General features: G+C 38.8%; 1 long non-coding RNA gene across 1 annotated transcript; it reads right to left on the bottom strand.

The window, feature by feature from the left end:
• Positions 1 to 447: 447 nt before the first annotated feature.
• Positions 448 to 3,804, bottom strand: LOC121142234. The gene is made up of 3 exons (XR_005879216.1): positions 3,633 to 3,804; positions 1,466 to 1,619; positions 448 to 882 (listed from the first exon to the last, which is right to left on the bottom strand). It is a non-coding gene; the product is annotated as an uncharacterized LOC121142234 (long non-coding RNA).
• Positions 3,805 to 4,388: the final 584 nt, after the last annotated feature.

Here is a 4,388-nt window from a genome sequence, read left to right as displayed (position 1 = left end):
AGATATTGTAGAACACAGGCATCTGTGTTCACAGGAGTCAAGAGTGAGGGCTTCTAGGAAGACATGAAGAGGCCCACTGAAAACATTAGTCCTGAATGGAAAGGCTGATCTTTGGCCTCTTTCATACTCCTGTTATAGGGAATGTGATACCCTAAACCTCAGTAAGGCCGGCTTTATAAAGCAGGTGTTGGGGGCTTCAGGAGATGCAAGCTTGCCTAGGCTACACATGGACTGCAACAAAGCTTAGTCTGAACATGTCACTTTTTATGATGCTATGTGCATGGGGGAGAGGGGGCAGCTGGGAGAGTGGGATGCAGCAAGAATTGGTGAGAGAGTTAAGATTCCTACCAGATAGGCTACATAGAAGACTTGCTTTGATACATATTTCATTCCTAAGCCTTTAGCAAATCAGATGAGATTTCATTCAATTGTGTGGTTTTACTCATTTTCAATTTACCATTTTATTCCCTTTACCCAAGTAAATGAAACCTCTCAGGGACTGTATATATTAATGTCCAGACCAAGCAGACGCCAGATGCATTTCCAACAAGATGACAGTGCCTCCCTGGAGAATTCACTTTTCATAGGTTTTTGTTCTGTTTGTCTCTTCGACAAGGGTGACTTGTCCTTTACCATAACGTTCCAGGTTCCCCTTAAGATTTCTAATCAAGCAAAGAGAAGTCATGGAATCACCGCCATGCCCAGGGTGACATTTGCAGTTCTTGGTCTGTTTGCTTCAGCACAATGATCTGCTGAGTCTCATCTGAAGTGATCTTGGTGCCTCTTGTTCCACACTGATGCATGAATCATTCCCATACATCCATCTTTTGATCTCAGGCAGACATAAACTCCCAACCTTTGCATTATCATCTATGTGGGAACCTGAATGAAATTAAACATGCCATCATTAGATTAGCCCATTCTTCATCCTGAAAACATACCAGCTGATTTTAGAAACTGGCTTATTTTCATACCATAAATAGCATTTTGTTACATTCTAGATTACAAATTGAGATGTGGGTCTAATATAATTATATGTAAAAATCTCTGTTGTGAGTTTTAGCTCACTTGCTCCTTTTTTCATTGCTTGGATGTTATCAGAAGAAAAGATACACACATAGCTCTGATGTCTGTGGTGGGTCAGCCTCTACTCCCAGAATCCACATGCGCATCTCCCAGATTCACATTGCTGTTTTGTATTCGTCTAGACTAATAGTGTCATTCTAAGATTTTGGTGGATTAGCACACACTCTTGCTTTACAGGTTCCCAGTAATGGAGAACTGTTGACATAATATGCAAGTATGTCTTGTTCTTGCTCAGCCAAGTGCTTGGTAGCACCTATTTCCCTCCCATAGCTTAATTCCAAAAATAATTCAATACACAGGATCCTTCCATTGTACAAAACCACAGTTCCCTGCAATTCCATTGTCTAGATATGGAAAAAAGAGATGTGGAACAACTAACCTCCTCCTTTATAGTCTTAGCCTGAAAGTAACGGTTTATTTCTCTGGCCCATATTCCAGATTAATCAAACAACACATTTAAGGAAAAGGGCTGCTTCGTGACTGATCATCTGTGTGCATATAACTCTGCTGAGGGCTTTCTTCCTCACACAGCTCTGTAGGAGACAAGGGAAAGAGCATATTTTGATACCAAATCAAAAAATTTCTGCCATCATTGCTACTGTTAACATAGCCTGTGTTTTTAGATTATAAATTTCCAGGGAAAACCACCACAGAAGCTGTTTTAAGCAAAATACATGGGTGGTGTTACTTCTATAAATAAACATTTTAACATGCAGCAGTGCTTAAGAACACCTCACAACATACTCGTAATAATCAGTATTATGATCTCTTCAGTGAGTTAGGGTTTACTTATCCCACCACAATAAATAATGCCATAGTCTATGACCTGTGTCTCTTTGCTTAGACTGTTGTTACCAGAGACTGAATTTTGGTATCTTTGCAAATTCCTATTTGATAATGCAATCCCCAAAGTTACTATGTTAATATTTGTAATTTCCAGAAGTTGCTTTAAGTCACAAAGTCATTCAGTCTCTCAAAAGTAGGGTTAGCATACTCACAGAAAAGACCCTATGTGCAGAGAGAAAACCAGCATCTTAAAATGAGAAGTAAACCCACAGCAGATGTCTATGGTGAATGGCTCTAAATGTAGTCAGGGTTTTCTTTGGGCTGCCAGCTCACAAGAAACAACGTGGGAACTTATATTAGTTATGAAAGCTCGGCCTTAGTTCAGGCTTATTTCTATCTAGCTCTTGTAACATAAATTAGCCCATTTCTATTAATTTACTTTCTATCTTACAGCTTTATTACATAATTTTCATATTTCCTGTCCTTCTGTGGAATAATCTTTCTATACATTGTGAAAATGTGTTTCTCTCACTGTTAATAAAAAGCTGACTAACCAACAGCTAGGTAGGATTTTCAGGACAGAGAGGATTCTGGGAAGAAAGGGAGAGTCAGAGGAGTTCCAAGCCAGACACAGGAGGAAACATGATGTCCAAGATGAAAGACAGGTAATGTCATGAGGCAGAATGTAGATTAATAGAAATGGTTTAAGTTGTAAGAACTCATTAGTGATAAGCCTGAGATATCAACCCAGCCTTTATAACTAATATTAAATCTCTGTATTGATTATTTGGGAACTGGTGGTGGGAGAGAAAAGTCTGCCTATACCATCCTGCTTGCTTTGTGTCTCTTTGGCATCTCTGCCTTATTCTCCCCAGAGTCCCCTGTGTACAGAAATCCTTCCTAGCTATTGGCTGTTCAGCTTTCTATTAAACCAACCAGAGTGACACATCTTCACAGCATGCAAAAAGATTATTTCACAATATCTAAAGTCTGAAGCAGTAAGAAATTATTTTTAGTATTGTTTATAAGTGACTCAGTTTGTTATTTTTGTAATAGTATTCCAAATGAACAAAGACAGCTATGATATCCAGCTGTTTTACTCAACAACAGCCTAGTCGCTATTGTGTGCTTTGTAGATCTGATTGATGCTTAACAAGCAATCAGTTTTTGATGGGGTTTAATATCCTTGGTAATGTGTACAAACATCATCTGATCAATTGTGAGCAATAATAGACAAAGATTTCTAGAAGTAAGAATTCTTCCTTAAAGCACATCAGATTTCACCTGAGTTTCCAGCCTGCTACTTTGCCACACAATTTTAACTTTTCAGTCTCCACATTCTCCACATTCAGTTCATTCTCCGTCTGTCCCTTCTCCTCCCCTCTCCTTCCCTTTATCCCCATCCCAATTGGCTCTGTCTCCAGGGAGACCCCTGAGTGATGCAAGCATGGATATGATTTCATTGAGCAAATACAGATGCCTGCGTAGCTGCATAGGAATCTTTTCATAAATTACCCTGGTAACCTGATAAGGCTGGCCTTTAACATGAGGAAGTCATGACAAATGTAGAGGTTTCAGAGCAAAATACTGAACTGTTTTGCAAGCCATTGGATGTAAGCCTATTAATAGAAATCTACATATATGAATATATTCAACCAACATGGAAACACACACACACACACACACACACACACACACACACACACACACACACACCCTACTGCCGCTGCATACAAAGCCACAACAAACCAATGACTCACCTGTTTAGAAGGGGAGCCTGCTCCCTTCAGTCTGGGTCTTGAACTAGCCTTATGCATTTAGTCACATGCCTTCTTGCTGTGGTAAAATACATGGACAAAAGAGAGTTAAAGAGGCAAAGGTTTACTTTTGCTGCCAGTTCACAATTCAAGGACATAATCCACCATGGAGGCAAAGTCATGACTGAGCTTGAGGCAGCTGATCTCATTGGCTCCATAGTCAGAAAGTATAGAGAGATGAATATATGTATCCTCAAAAATATTCCAGAGATTTGTTTCCATGATTATTCTAAATTCCATCAATTTGATGGTAGACATCACACTTGTCTACACAGAACTATCAAAACAAAACAAACACCTGCATTTAAAGTTTTGTTCAAAGAGCATAGTCTTGAACAAATTGTGTAGAAGCCACCATTCACTATTTTAAACAATGAGTATCAGAATAACACCAAGTTCAAAGATTTCTTTTTGATAATTGACAGGTATAATATGTACAAGGTGTGAAAACTTAGTACATGGGAAACTAAAATATTTTTTATTATTGTGATGTTTACTGTTAATTGTCAACTCCACATAATCTGATATTGTCTGGGAGATAGATGTCTATGCATAATTGTTGGGAATTTTCTTGATTATTTTAATTGAGTGGTAAGATCCACATTAATTATGAGGGGGACAATTACCTGAGCATGTGAACTGGTCTGGAGAAAGAGAACTGAGCACTAATGCCCATTCATCATTGCTCTCTGTTCCTGA

This window comes from Mesocricetus auratus, unplaced genomic scaffold, assembly GCF_017639785.1.
Source record: "Mesocricetus auratus isolate SY011 unplaced genomic scaffold, BCM_Maur_2.0 Super-Scaffold_100009, whole genome shotgun sequence".
NCBI classification, from domain to species: domain Eukaryota; kingdom Metazoa; phylum Chordata; class Mammalia; order Rodentia; family Cricetidae; genus Mesocricetus; species Mesocricetus auratus.
The sequence above is the reverse complement of the archived record's forward strand: the minus strand, read 5'-3'. Positions and strand labels throughout refer to the sequence as shown.